The sequence below is a fragment of the Pelophylax lessonae genome (genome assembly GCF_965119305.1).
Source record: "Pelophylax lessonae genome assembly, chromosome: 9".
Taxonomy (NCBI): domain Eukaryota; kingdom Metazoa; phylum Chordata; class Amphibia; order Anura; family Ranidae; genus Pelophylax; species Pelophylax lessonae.
Window position 1 is genome coordinate 174,570,790 of NC_138776.1, and position 15,352 is coordinate 174,586,141.

General features: G+C 44.6%; 1 long non-coding RNA gene across 1 annotated transcript in view; it reads left to right on the forward strand.

Moving 5' to 3' along the window:
- LOC309564718 overlaps positions 1 to 15,352 on the forward strand; it is a 181,912-nt gene that overhangs the window by 85,607 nt on the left and 80,953 nt on the right. The window lies entirely within an intron of this gene.

The following is a 15,352-nucleotide window of genomic DNA, read 5'->3' on the forward strand; positions in this document are numbered from 1 at the left end:
TTTGGGGAGGAGGGACCTCACTTTTTTTTCATTTTTTTGTGTGGGGTTAATTCTCAACATGGATTTATTTATAATAGAATTTTGAGAGGACACAATGCCATTTTTTTTTTTTTTGCGTGGGGCCCCCTTTAAAATTCATACTAGCCCTGGAGGACAAATCCTTTAACTGCTTCCCGCCCATGCCATTGTAAAATGATGGCCGGGCGGGAACCCTATTGCTCTAGGAGCACATCATATGACATCCTCCCAAGAACGGGTGGCACGATCTGGCAATAGCTGCCGGAATCATGTGACTGCTGTAAACAAACGCAGCAGATCACGTGACAGTTGTAAACAATGAATGGCTTCCTTTCATACCATTGTATGCTAGCTATGATTGGGCACAGTGATCATATGGTACAGACAGGGCCAATCACAGCCTATTTGTTCCATGTGATTAGCTGTGGCCAATCACAACACACTGTCATTCAGTAAGAATATTTGCCTATAGCAGTTAAATTCACAGCTAAAAGCAAGCATAGAATATATGTAGTACTGCCCCGGTAAGGACTGCCAGAGTCAGACTTTCCAGGTCCCCCTGGGCTACCAGGCCAGCATACAGTTCTTTTGTTCTCCTTCCTCTGGCTCATTTCAATAATCAGTCCAGGGGTATTTGGTTGTATGTGTTCTATTATAAATTAGGGATAGGAGAAGGGAATAGTGGGATATTTCGAATTAACTATACACAATGTTGGATGACTTCCACCTTCATGTACAGCCAGGCTTTTGATTCACCCTGGCATTAAAGATGAATTAGAATTAAGTCTATTTTCCTAAGATGACTTGGTGGACTAGCAATTATCTTCAGGACACTCTCCTCAGCATCCTCTCTATCTCTACTGCTGACACCCGTCCTCTGACTATCCTACATGTAGGGTGGCTCCCCTCAGGTCAGGCCCCTTGACATCAGTCCCTGTACTCATGATACTGTTATTCCAGGGCCCCCCCCCCCCTTCAGTCATTTCTCCTGGGTCTCTGGGTTCAGCTCCTCTCATCCATTCCTCCGGCCTTCAGGATGACCTCCTGCGACCATGTGCCACCGCAACAGAAGGGGGATACAGCCACCCCCCCTCCCTCCGGGACTCTGCTCTCCAGCCAAATACCCCGCAGCACATGTGTTCCTGGCTCTTACACAGAATGCACTGAGGCAACTTGCCGCTGCAAATCACCAGGACCGTATCAAAGCCTATGCATTTATTTGGCAGGTTTCCTCCCACTGTCCAACATGCCTCCCTATTGGACCAGTGTGAAACGCTTCTCTAGGCACAATGAATCACATACTGAGCACACTGAGCAGACCTTACTAACAGATCCTGCTCTCTGGTAAGCAGAAAGCAATGTAGTTTTACCTGCAGCCCCTCTAATAATTAGACAGAGCCAAAAACTATACTCTCCCACCAGCACCTACCTAGGAGGGTGGTACATGTAAAAAAAACTTCTGATTAACTTCCCAGAGTAGTACAGCTTTACTACGGTAGCACTGTATTGCTCTGGTCACAGTATGTACATTTTTATTTTTTTACATACTGTCACCAGTCAGTGTCCCTGATCACCGCCACACCAGTTATATGATGACGCTCTCCTGCACTGGTAACAGTATGTAAAATTAAAAAAAAAAAAAAGTGAAAAAAAAAAGCTATTTTTTTTTCTTCCTTTTCCAAAAAAATTACAAATTCAAAAAAACGCGCCATGCCTCTCACTAAATACCCCGGACTGTCTACTTTCCTTAAAGGTGTTATTTGGGGGATATTTTTCCTGTCCTGTCATTTTCGGATCTCAGTACATCAGGATTGATTGATTTGCAGATATATACCATCATTTGTGGACTTTATAACTTTCCTACAGGCTAAATATTAAACACTGATTTGGGGTAATTTTCACCAAATAAAAGTAGCAGAATACATTTTTATAACAGAAACGTGTTTTGTGTGGAACAAAGATGATAAAACAATTCATATTTTTATTGTCATTGCAATTGTCGTTCAGGCTGAAAATTGGCCTGTGCAGGAAGGGGGTAAAAGTGCCTGGTATTGAAATGGTTAAAGGATACGTTTACCATTGGGAAGATGTTACATGGTGGAACATGTAACATGTTTCCACTGCTGCGGTCTCTCCCCAATGCGCCACCTCAAGTGACAGCGAGTCGGGGATCTTCTCCCCACACTTGCTGTCACAATTGAAAAATAAAATTCTGTGAATGGAAAACCTACATTTATCATCATCCTTTCCATCTGCCGGTTTGTAGGCCCAAGGTAGTCCATTGATGGTTTCTGTCATTTGTGTAACTGCCTGCCCATAGGTGTTACAAGTCGACAGCTTACACTGACAGTCTACAGAAGCCTTGCATTGCATCTGTGATCTGCAGGCTCCTATTAAAAAAAAAAATGCACATTGTTTTACCTGCAAAAAAATGTGCATTATTATTATTTTTTAAAAGCTGAAAGAGTGTACATCCACTGACAATCAGCCACTGCCCAGCAATATAGATCATGTCAAGCAAGATTCCCTCCATGACTGATGGTATGGATTTTTAGAGGAACTCCACATACTTCTTGATTTTTGTGTGGGGTTCCCTCCAAAAATCCATACTAGATCTGAAGCATCTTCAATAGAATTTTGGAGGGGATCTCATGCATTTGTTTTTTTTTGTGTGTGGGACCCCCCTTAAAATTAATTCCAGACCTGAAGGACAAATCTTTTAATGACAAAAGAATGGTCATCCATTGCCGAAAAGTCAGTGCCCAGTGCTATACTGTCGATTATGTCAAGCACAATTTACGCCATGATTGATGGTATACATTTTTGGGGGGACCTGTAACGGAAACTGCAACCCACACTGTACTTGTGGACTTCCGTCATTATACGGCTTCCTCCCAGTCGTGACATAGAGATCAGATTTTCCCAGCCGCCCTCATACAAAGCTAGCCGACAGCTTAGCTTGTATACGTTTTGGAACCTTCCAGGATAAAAACAGTTTATTCAAACACAGGCACAAAGAGATATACACTGTGGGACAATCCCCCCTCCCCCTTAGCAGCCAATCCACATACACATATACATCCCATGAAAGGTTGATCTTAAGGCAGACAGAAACAATAGAACAATGGGATACAGGCACTTACCAATAACAAACCCCACCCCTCCTCACAATCTAGCCAGGTTCTATGAGAGACTCCAACAATATTCAAGCAATCTGAAAAGTCAAATTGTTTATCTTTATATATTTCTTGAGGGATATTGTTCAGAAATATTATGGTCCCAAGTGAAAGAGGCCCTTCATTCTTTCAACACAAACCACACATATAGAACCCAGGATAACCGGGGTAACACAAAATGCGGCTTTGTTGTACAGCGAGTCTGATTAGTGCAGACCCGACTGGGGTTCTTGGTCACCCTGTGCCCCTAATAGACACAGGGTGACTTACACATAAGAGGGGTCAAGGAAGCTGTAAAAGGAGTTTATTGCCCTCTCTAAAGTAATCTGGGATCCACAAGCCCCCCTCCCCAAAGTGACTCCTGTCACAGGACCTTACTTGTTTCTTGATTTTTGTTTGGGTTTCCCTCATAAAATCCATATATAGAATTTGAAGGAGGCCTCATGCTGTTTTTTGGGAGGATATAGAAGACCCCATATAAGACCCTTACCTAGGATAAGGGTCTGATACAGATAAATGTCTGTTTTCTTTGCAAACAGAATGAAGCAGCTGGGAGCTGTCATTTTGCCAGCAATTTAAATACACATTTTTCTTTAGAGGCCTCAATCCATTTTTTTCTCCTTTTTCATTTATACCAGACTTGAAGGGCCTGGTATGAATTATGGTGGAACCTCCACACTTTTTGAGTGGTGTTCCCCCTTTATTATCTATATCAGATTCTCATTTTGGATAAACATCTTGTATAAATGAGGGAATCCCTTGCTGCTTTGTATAAAATCAGAACAAATCGGCGGGAGATTTCATTTTGTCACCTTTTTCTTTGTTGTCAGTTTTACGGCAGTAGACTTTATACATTGTACAGATGTGCCACTTCTCAGGCAGGGTCAGGGCATCCCCACGCATTTCATTTACCCACCTGCGGACCACCAACTATAATATTGCAGCAGAGTGGCCACTCTGCTCCAGATCAGGTACCTAGTACATGATCTGACACTTCTGGGTCTGGGGCGCGTGCCTCCGGCGACCTGCTCCCCCTGTGATCACACACAGCGGGAGCCCAGCGGCAGGTACCGGGAACTCGATATCCATCATCACCCGCCGATTACACAGGACTCGGCAGAACAGCAGTCTGTCTATGTAAACAAGTTCTGTCAGAAGGGAAGGTATTGATCCTGTGTTTCTACAAAGCAGGAACACAGATCTTTGCCTTCCCCTAGTCAAATGACCTCCCCCATATTGAGTAAGCACAACCTAGGCACACAGTTAACCCTTTGATCGCCCCTAATCTTAACTTCTTCCCAGCCAGTGTCATTAGTACTGTCACAGTCAGGGCCAGCCCTACCATGGGTCCCACTGGGTCCATTGGCGGAGCTTGGAGAGAGGCAGCATATTGGCTCCCAAGATTTTTTCCTAGCAGTTTTGTGTGTCATCAGTTTGCTGCACGTTACGGGGGGGGGGGGGGGGCATTTCCCCATCTTATCCTGTAGTGCAAACTGATGAGTATGACGGGGTGGAGCGTCTCCTCTGGAGAACATCACTCACGTGATTGTGGTGTGCGTAATGACGTCAGACATCAGCGCACTCCATCTCACACAGGGCAGGCTGGATGTTCTAGGATGGTGGGCAGAACAGACACAGGACTGAGGACAGACGGCGGATGTTTGGTGGACCGGTCTGGTGGTGAGTTATGGAAGAAGATAACTGTATGTATAATTATTTCAAAATTGAATATTTATATAAAATAATGGATGTGGGGGCTTTTTGGTGGGCGTGATTTTTTTTTTGGAGGTGGGGGGGCAGAATTTAATTTTTGCAGCACAATGTCTTGGGCCAGCCTTGGTGACAGTGCATATTTTTTTTAGCACTGATCACTGTATTAGTGTTACTGATCCCTAAAAAATGTCAGTTAGATGTCCGGTTTGTCCGCCACAATATCACAGTCCTGCTATGAGTCACTGATCGCCACTATTACTAGTAAAGAAAATTTATGAAAAATAGATAAAAATATCCCGTAGTTGTAGACGCTATAACTTTTGCACAAACAAATCAATATTGGGATTTTTTTTTACCAAAAATATGTAGCAGAATACATATTGGCCTAAATTCCTTATGTTTTATAGCAGAAATTAAAAACATAGTTTTTTTTTTTTTTTTCAAAACTGTCGCTCTTTTTTTGTTTATAGTGCAAAAACTAAAAAACTGCAGAGGTGATCAAATACCACCAAAAGAAAGCTCTATTTGTGTGGAAAAAAGGACACATGACCGCGTAACTGTCAGTTGATTAACTGCAGTGCTGTATCACAAAAAATGACCTGGTCATGAAGGGGGGTAAACCTACCGGAGGTCAAGTGGTAAAGGAATTGTGCATTTTTAATACTTCACTTTAAACTTTACTAAAATTGCTGCTCCCCGCCGAAATGAATGATGCTGCCTATTAGGTCTATGAGAAACAAAAAAAAAAATTATGGTCAGCTCCCCCACCCCCACCTGTCATTGTTTAGACCAGTGGTTCTCAACTCCAGTCCTCAGGACCCACTAACAGGCCAGATTTTAAGTATTACCTTGAGGAGATGCAGACTACTGCATTGCAATCACTGAGCAGCAAATTATATCACCTGGGATGTATTTCAGTTATCTTGCAAACCTGGCCTGTTAGTGGGTCCTGAGGACCGGAGCTGAGAACCACTGGTTTAGACTATTGTTGAGCTGAACACACCTGGGTTTGGTGAACATTACTAAATTTTGGGTGCCAAATCTGAATCCTTTAGAAGTCTATGGCAGGTGAATGTTGAAAAAATCAGAAATGTTATTTTTTAGGCTAATAGACAAAGGATTGTCAAACAAATGGTATGGAGATCTAGGCACTGTCCTGGGAAAGGTATTGAAACAGGAAAAAAAAATGAAAAATTCATTTTACTGAGGTGCAATGATTTTTAGCAATGCTAAAACATTAAAAATGCAAAATTCCAATAAATAACATGTCTGGGGGATGCCCTGACCCTTTCATGAGCAGTGATGTATACAATAACACAACAAAGGATTAGTACCATGGCAAGGGGTGGGCAGCAGGAGAAGCTGCCCTGGGCACTGTGGTATCATGTGAGGGGGCAGCAGGGGGTAAGAAGTGTTGTTCTAGGAGGGGAGCTTCGGGGGATGCTAAGAGTGGTGATCCAGGAAAAAAAAAATTTCGGAGGGGGGGGGGGGGAGATTTGTGCTAGGAGGGTGGATTTGGGGGGAATTCATACTGGAAGGGAAGGATTTGAAGTGGGGAGGGGGTAGAAGATGTTTACTAGCAGGTGAAAATGTAGGGGTAGAGGATTTGTGCTAAGAGGGGTACATTTCTTCTTAAAGGGGGGCGTGAGGGGGATGATTTCAGCAGGGGGGCAGATTTGTACTGGGAGGTGTATGCTCCCCTGGTCCCAACCCCCACCCCCCCCACTGTGCTCCCTCCCCCTCTCCTGTCGACTGCTGCAGGGGATGTGTCACAATAGAGAACCAGGAAGGGGTCGGTAAATATGTAATTTACCAGCTCCTTCCTTTTCTGAATGGACAGAGTCATAGTCACTAGTGATGAGCTGAACAACCCCCGGTTCAGTTCGCACCAGAACACCGCGAACAGAGGAAAAGTTAGTTAGAACAAACAAACCCCATTGAAGTCTATGGGACTCGAACCTCGAAAATCAAACAGCCTCATTTTGAAGGCTTAAATGCAAGTTATTGCCCCAAAAAAGTGTGTGGGGGTCCGGGTCCTGACCAGGGGAACATGTAGCAATGAAAAAAAAGTTTTTAAAAGGAGCACTGATTTACTGATTTTAATGAGGCTTGGAGTAAAACTATAAAAATGAAAAATTCCTTCAAATATCGTGCCTGGGGGGTCCCCTGAATGTGCCTGTAAAGTAGTGCATCTCTACGATGTATGTAGCCTGCTGCAGCTATACTGATATTTCTAAAGCAAAAAATGTCATATACAAATATACATACAAGTTTCAAATCACATGTACACATACAGGTGCAGAAAAACTGGGCCTTTGTTGTTGGTGGTGCCTGAACACCGTAACCCCTCGCAGTTACTCTTGCTGGGTGCAGGAACGGGCCCTGCTGCTAAAAAATCCATACAAATAGGAAATTGCATGCACTTGTCATACAGGTGCCACAAATTGGGCCTTTGGTGTTGCTGGTGCCTGAACACCGTAACCCCCCTCGCAGTTACTCTTGCTGGGTGCAGGAATGGGACCTGCTGGTAAGAATTCCATGCAAATTCGAAATCGCATGTGCTAGCTATACAAGTGCCAAAAATTGGGCCTTTGCGTTAGGTGTTGCCTAAACACCGTAACCAAGACCTCGCAGTTACTCGCAGTCCCGCAAAAAAAAAACGCAGATCGCCGCTAATTACTAGTTAAAAAAAAAAAACAATAAAAATGACATAAATCTTTCCTGTAGTTAGTAAACGCAATAACTTTTGAGCAAACCAATCAAAATACAAATTGCAATTTTTTTACTAAAAATATTCAGATAATATTTTTTTCAGCCTGCGATTCCCTTCACCATAAGAACAATCATAGTGGCTGTTCAGCCGTTTGATTGTTCTTATAGGTGGCGGGAGAGGACATTTCCCCCTCCCGCCGCCCTCCGGTGCTTCTACTGACTCTCCCGTGCGATCGGCGTGCCGGGGAAGGAATCGGCCGCTGTCGGAAGTACACCATAGAGACTGCTAAGGACCAGATGGTCCCCTGCAGTTTGTTTGACTCTTGAAGGCCAGGGTGTGAGGTGATGACGTCACGCCTGGCCTGGCAGTTGTTAATACTGCTGTGACCTCGGTTGGATAGCCGAGATCGTTTTTTTTTTTTTTTTATTTCAGGCTTTCCAGCCTGTAGGAGAGATCTGAGGTCTTATTGACCCCAGATCTCTCCATAAAGAGAACCTGTCATGCACTATTCCTATTACAAGGGATGTTTACATTCCTTGAAATAGGAATAAAAGTGATAAAAAAAATAAAAAAATAAAATATAAAAAAAAATAAAAAATCAAAAGTGCCCTTATCCCCGCCTGCTCACATGCAGAAGAGAACGTATGCGTTCGTCATGGCCACATATGTAATATGTAAATGGCGTTCAATCCATACATGTGAGGTATCGCCGCAAACATTAGAGTAAGCGCAACAATTCTAGCACAAGACCTCCCCTGTAACTCTAAACTGGTAACCTGTAAACTTTTTTAAAGCATTGCCTATAGAGATTTTTAGGTACCAAGGTTTGGCGTCATTCCACGAGTGTGCGCAATTTTAAAGCCTGACATGTTAGGTATCGATTTACTCGACATAACAATCTTTCACATTATACAACAAAATTGGGCTAACTGTTGTGTTTTTTTTTTATTTAAGAAAGTTTTTTTTTTCCCATAAAAGCGTATCTGAAAAATTTCTGCGCAAATACCGTGTGACATAAAAAGTTGCAATGACCACCATTTTATTCCCTATGGTCTCTGATAAAAAAAAATATATAATGTTTGCAGGTTACGAGTAATTTTCTAGCAAAAAAATGATGAATTTTACATGTAGGAGCGGAGTGCCAGAAATGGCCTGGTATGGAAGTGGTTAAAATATATTTTTTCATTCAACTTTATTGCTATTACAAGGGGTGGACAAGACCCCCTGTGATAGCTTTGGCCGGTGACAGGCACTCCTCGTGGAGAAATCAAGGGTCTGTTAGATCGTCGTTCCCTCCTCTGCCCTACAAGACAGCTGATCAGACAGAGGTCTGATTTTTTTTTTTTAATACGCATTTTTTTTTTTTGCTAAAATATAATAGATAATGTTGCATCAGGTAAATAGATACCAAACTTGTCATGTGCATGCTTGTGAAATGGTGACAAACTGCGCTACCTACAATTGTCCATAGGCAATGCTTTAAAAGCCTTTAAGTGCCGGTTCACATTTCTGCGATGTGGGAACGCTGCGAATATACAGCGTGTTCCCGCATCGCATCCGCACCCCTGGCAGTTCACACTGCCATGTGTGACACGCTGGGGGTGTCAATTAACAGTTAACAACACCCTTAGATCAGATCGCATATCGCAGTGCGATCTGAAAGTTCGCACAGGATCGGATCGCACTAGTGTGAACCACCATACGATCCGATTCTGCTGCGGACCAAAAAAAGGGTCCTGTGCGAGTTAGGTGCGATTGCGGTGCAAATTCAGCCATACAAACTGTACTGCACAGAGATCGCATGTAATTTTAGGAGCAGTGCGCTCCAAATTACATGTGATCTCTGTGATCGCACAAATGTGAACCGGCACTTACAAAAAAAAAAAAAAAAAACAATATTTTTCATTTTCTTCTATACAACATTTCCAAAAAAAGAATAAAACATCAATTTTTTTCATCATTTTAGGCCAATTTGTATTCTGTTACATATTCTTGGTAAAAAAAATTCCAATAAGTGCATTTTGATTGCTTTGCGCAAAAGTTATTGCGTCTACAAACTAGGGGAAAGATTTATGACATTTTTTTTTCTACTAGTAATGGCGGTGATCTGCGATTTTTATGCGACATTGTGGCAGACAGATTGGACCCCTCACTGACATTTTTGACACTTTTGGGGGGACCAGTGACATTACTACAGTAATCAGAGCTAAAAATATGCACTGTTACTGTAATAATGACGAGGGCAGGGAAGGGGTTAACCCAGGGGTGATCAAAGGGTTAAGTGTGAGCCTAGGGGAGTGTTTTCTAACTGTATGGGGGATGGGCTTGTGAAATAAACTCAGAGACCTTTGATCCTATATGGGAGAATCACAGGCACTCTGTGAAAATTTCAGAGAGAAGAACGGTCTACTGTCTTTACAACAGCTGACTGGTGTTCTCTATCAGCGGGGAGCCATCGCGGGTGCACAGCGGCAATCGCGGCCGCCGGCCCTGTTGATCGGCATCCCTGCTGCCTAGTGGGGGTGGGTGCGTGCTGGCGGCGGCATGGGCTCTCCTCCTAGGAGTGCTCCCGCAAACTGCTGTACAGGTACGGCGATTGGCGCAGCTGAGCCAGCCTGCCGCAGTATATATGTGATGAGCGGTCGGCAAGTGGTTAAGCAAGCTTTGGGCAGGGCAAACCTAAATCCTAATGAAAATGTAATTTAAAGTGGAGTTCCAGCCATTTCACTCACCTGTCCAACGGTCCAGCGATGCGGCCGCCCGAAGCCTCGATCCTCTCCCTCGGCGCCGGCATCACTGATGTGGGCACCCGGCTGTGACAGTTTGCGGCTTCACAGCCGGGTACCCACTGCGCATGCGCGAGTCGCGCTGCGCGTCTTGATTGGCCAGCAATCTTGTGGGACCTCTGACACGTCCCAGAAGATTGCAGGGAGGGAGGGGGAGAGGATAACTTCTGTTCAGGACGCCGCGGCACTCCGAGCGGAAGTGGGAGCAGGTACCTGTCAAAACTAGGTACCCGCTCCCCCCCCAAAAAAAAATTACATGCCAAATGTGGCATGTCAGGGGGTTAGAATGCCTAAAGCGGAAGTTCCATTTTTGGGTGGAACTCCGCGTTAAACAAGCTGCTAGCAAGCTTCAGCAAGCAACCACCATTTTCCTACACAACAAGAAGTGCTGAAGCTCCCCCAAATCTACTAGAAGCATGTTTAACCTCTCTGGCGGTCTAATTATGTACAGATTACTGTGCTAAAAGCGCTACATTGTTTTGCATGCAAATCTGTTCTTTTATATTTTAAAACTCACCTTCCCCTGCCATCCCCTGCTGTCCTCCCCTGCCGTCCTCCCCCCGCTGTCCTCCCGCTGTGTGCTTGGCCGATGCTGACACCTGTCTTTCGGTTCCCTTCCCTGCGAGCGTTGCGACGCAGGGGGGTGGAACCGTCGGCAAATTCAAAAATGTAAATACACCAAATGAAATGATACAAAGCTGTGATCCTAACGGATTACACTGTATCATGCCATTTCACCACAGGATTTCACCTGGTGACTTTTCCAGTGCCCTGCCTGTACTTTTCCAGTTCTTTGTGCCTGGAAAATAGAGAACGACTATGGCATCCAAAAAGTTTTCTTTTTGCGCAAAAGCACTGTTAGACGAACTGGAAAACAGCGACAGCGAAACTGAGTTACTTGAAGAACTGAGCGATAGCGATTCATGGGAAAATTCGTCATCGGGTACGGAAAGTGACGACGGCGATGATTCCGATGTCTCTTTCTGGCAAAAAACTCTGTTGAAATTCTGAAGAATCATTTGATATACTTCCCAAATTCCACAAGCTATGTGCTAGAAAGAGACATCAGAATCGTCGCTGTCGTCACTTTCCGTAACCGATGACGAATTTTCCCACAAATCGCTATCGCTCAGTTCAGAGTTGTTTGGAGCCTGTTTACAGAAATTCATTTTTTGGGCTTTAGCACTTTCTGAGCCACTGACGCAAGAAACACATGCAAAGATTTTCTGATGTCACTTGTTGCTCTGAGGCTGTGACTCCCATTGTATAGAAGTCAGAGAACCAACTGGACAGCTAAGTAACTATCAAGAACCGGCCAAGATCGGAACCATGTATGGGCAGGCTGAATGTATCCTAGTTGATCGATCAACCTGGGTACAACCAGCCTGTTCGAGTTTATAGGCGATTATTGCTAGTGGCTGTTATAGCTGCTAGCAAAAATCACTGTGTTCTCTCAGTGTGGACAGCTTCCCCCGCCAGGAGAACACAATGGCTCTGTGGGAGTCGGTGTTGATGGGGAAATCGATCGATTTTCTTTATTGCAACCCATGGTTGAAGGAAAGAAGTTCGCTCTGTGTAAGGCTTGGCTTAGAAAATCAGTGCTCCTCATCTGACCCATTGATTCTCCCCTTTCTAGTGGAATGTCATTTTAAATTTATTATAAGAAGATCTTGGAGTAGCCATATAAGAAGGCAAAAATGACCCAACCCACCAGGATACACCTAGAAGGTAAATTTGACTTTTTAGTGGATTGATCCCTTTAAGTATATGATAGTTATGTCATGAATTACATAGTTGATCCTCAGTTACCAAAAAGAGAAATGGCTTTTCCTGAGTAGGTTGTATTCATCACAAGCATGTGACACCTTGTCCTGAAACCTACAACTCCCCTTTCCCTATTTATATATGTGAGCGATTCCCCATCATACTAGAGCAGAAACGTACTTTATATACAAACCCTGAACAGTGAAACGGTAACGCCATCATTTAAGGAGGAACTGAACTCTGAAAGGTCTTCCCAAAATCGGCCAGGCAGAGGTGAAAGGAGCATTTACCAGTATTACCTGTGCTCTTCTTTTTCCATACAATGAGAATCCTGTGTTTAGGCTCTTATTACTGCTATAGCTGACCTTGGAAGCTGCTACTAGCACAATTGTTTCCCCAAATTATGGCTCTAACAGTTATGTACTAAAGAAAAAAGACTCCACCAGGGGCTGCGCTCCCCTCAGAAATAATACTGTGCAAGATTAAAAATCACAGTAACTGTTTGTGCTTAACCGCTTGCCGACCGCCGAAAGTACATATACTGCGGCAGTCAGCCCCTCACAGGCAAAGTGACGTATATATACGTCATTAGCCTGTGATCGGCTTGTGAGCCAATAGCGGGCGAGCATGCGCCCGCTAAGGCGCGCGCCCCCGGCTCGTTCACTGAGGAGTCCGTGCGTGTGACCGGCGAACCCGATGTCCACCGGTCACACTGTGATTGTCGGTAGAGAGGGAGAAAGGCAGGCGGCTAATGTAAACAAGCCGCCTGTCATTCTCCCCTGTGTAAAAATGGAGATCAGACGGTTCTACTATGTAGGACCGTTGATCTCTGTTTTTACAGTAGTAGCCATGTCCCTGCACAGTTAGAAGCACGCCCCTAGGACACACTTAACCCCTCCCTCTCCAATACAGTTAACCCCTTCCCTGCCAGTGTCATTTTTACAGTAACAGTGCATATGTATAGCACTGATTACTGCAGTAATGTCACTGGTACCCCCAAAAGTGTCAAAAATGTCAGTCAAGGGTCCGATCTGTCCGCCGCAATGTCGCAGTCCCGCAAAAAAAAAATCGCAGATCGCCGCCATTACTCGTTAAAAAAAAACACCAAAAATGACAAAAATCTTTCCCTTTGTTAGTAAACGCGATAACTTTTGCGCAAACCAATCAAAATACGCTTTTTGCGATTTTTTTTTTTACCAAACATATGTAGCATAAAACAAATTGGCTGAAAATGTTAAAAAATTTAGATTTTTACATTTTTTTGGGGGGGGAATTTCATATAAAAAATGTGAAAAATATTGTTATTTTTGCAAAATTGACGTTCTTTTTTTGTTTATAGCGCATGATCAAAAAATTGCACAGGTGATCAAATACCACCAAAAGAAAGCTCTGTTTGTGGGAAAAAAAGGACGTCAAATTCGTTTAGGTACGGCGTCGCACGACCGCGCAATTGTCCGTTAAAGTCACGCAGTGCCGAATCGCAAAATACCCCCTGGTCAGGAAGGGGGTAAAATCTTCCGGGGCTTAAGTGGTTAATAAACCTAAAAAGTTAAAGAAAAACCATTAAACCTTTCACTGCCAAGATTTCTGCTAGGAGGGGAATTGGGGTGGGAAGTGAGTTGGGAAACAGATTTGAACTGTGAGGGGGAGGGGGGAGGGGGAGGGGGGTCCTGTCAGGTCAGCTGTTCTGGGCCCCTGTGATTTCTAATGGCAGCTCTGATCCTGAGTGTGAAAAAGTGATTTCTCTTCCCCCCAACTAGAAAGGAGGAGAGAAAACCCTGACAGATCATTTACAGTACAAATCGGGTCCAGGTCTCTATTGTCCCCCACCCCCCCACACACACACACATATCCAGACACTGGACCCGACCTCACTGGTAAGGTGACATGACAGCTAATGACACTTACCGTCTCTCCTGGATACAGATGATCAGATATACTGTAGAAGCTGTGGCTGTAGTGTCAGAAAAATCCGCTTTTGGGCGCTGTGACGGCAGTGACAGGAGACACTCCCGCTCCCTGGCAACCAAAAGTAAAAATGGCGCCGCTCTGCCTCCGCGTACTAAATACGTCACATGATCCGCCTGCCCCCTGCACCAATCAGAGGAAGCGCGAGCCCACCTCCGCGCGCTGCCAGTGAGGCCGCTCTTTGCCGATGCTTACTGATAGGAGTGACAGAGCTGGGGAGAGGATTAGACTTTCTCCTCCCTCCAACCTGCAGGTGGCAATAGAGAGCGCCGCTGTACAGTGAGTGAAGGCTGACCGTCCTCTCTCTATCACCCTGTGGTCACATGGCTGGAGGGAGGAAATCGATTCTTCCTGGTGTGGTAAGTACAAGGGGGAGAACTCAGCCCAAGACCTTCCCTCTCTCCTCCTCACACCTCTCCTCTCCTCCTCATCCTTAGAGCCCTCTCACCTACCCCTCTGCTCTCTTCCCTAGAACCCCATCTCCTCACCCCCCCCACATCTCCTCACCCCCCCCCCCATCTCCTCACCTACCCCCCATCTCTTCACCTCCCCCCCCATCTCTTCACCCCTCCCCCCCCATCTCCTCACCTACCTCCCCCCCCATCTCCTCACCTACCCCCCCCCCCCCAGGCTTATATTATATGGAGCCCAGAAAATGTCATTGGTAATCCTTGTTAAAGTCTCCCAGTAAATATATCAGTGCTTTTCCCATCAGCCTGTCAGTCTATTCTCTTTTTATTTATTGATTTATTTTACCATGAAAGCAGACATTTATTTTCTACATTTTCATCTTATTTTTTTATTTCCATGACTTTCTTGCATTTATAAAGCATTTCTCTGCTAAAGCCCCCCTCTGGACGAACCCTTCACCACTTTAGCCAAAACAACAGCAAAACCATAAATGTTGGCTTAGTGCCGCTTCACATTTCTGCCATCACAGAGATGGCATGTAATTCTGAGCGCTCCTAAAATAACATGCCATCTCTGTGCGCTGCAGATTCACCCATACAGATTGTATGACTGAATTCCCACCGCAATCGCACCGATCTCGCACAGGACTCTTTTTTTGGTCAGCAGCAGAATCGGATGGCATGGTGGATCACACTAGTGTGATCCGATTCTGTGCCAACTTATAGATTGCACTGCGATATGCCATCTGATCTGGGGGTGTCGTTAACTTTTAATTGACACCCCCAGTGTATCGCATATGGCAG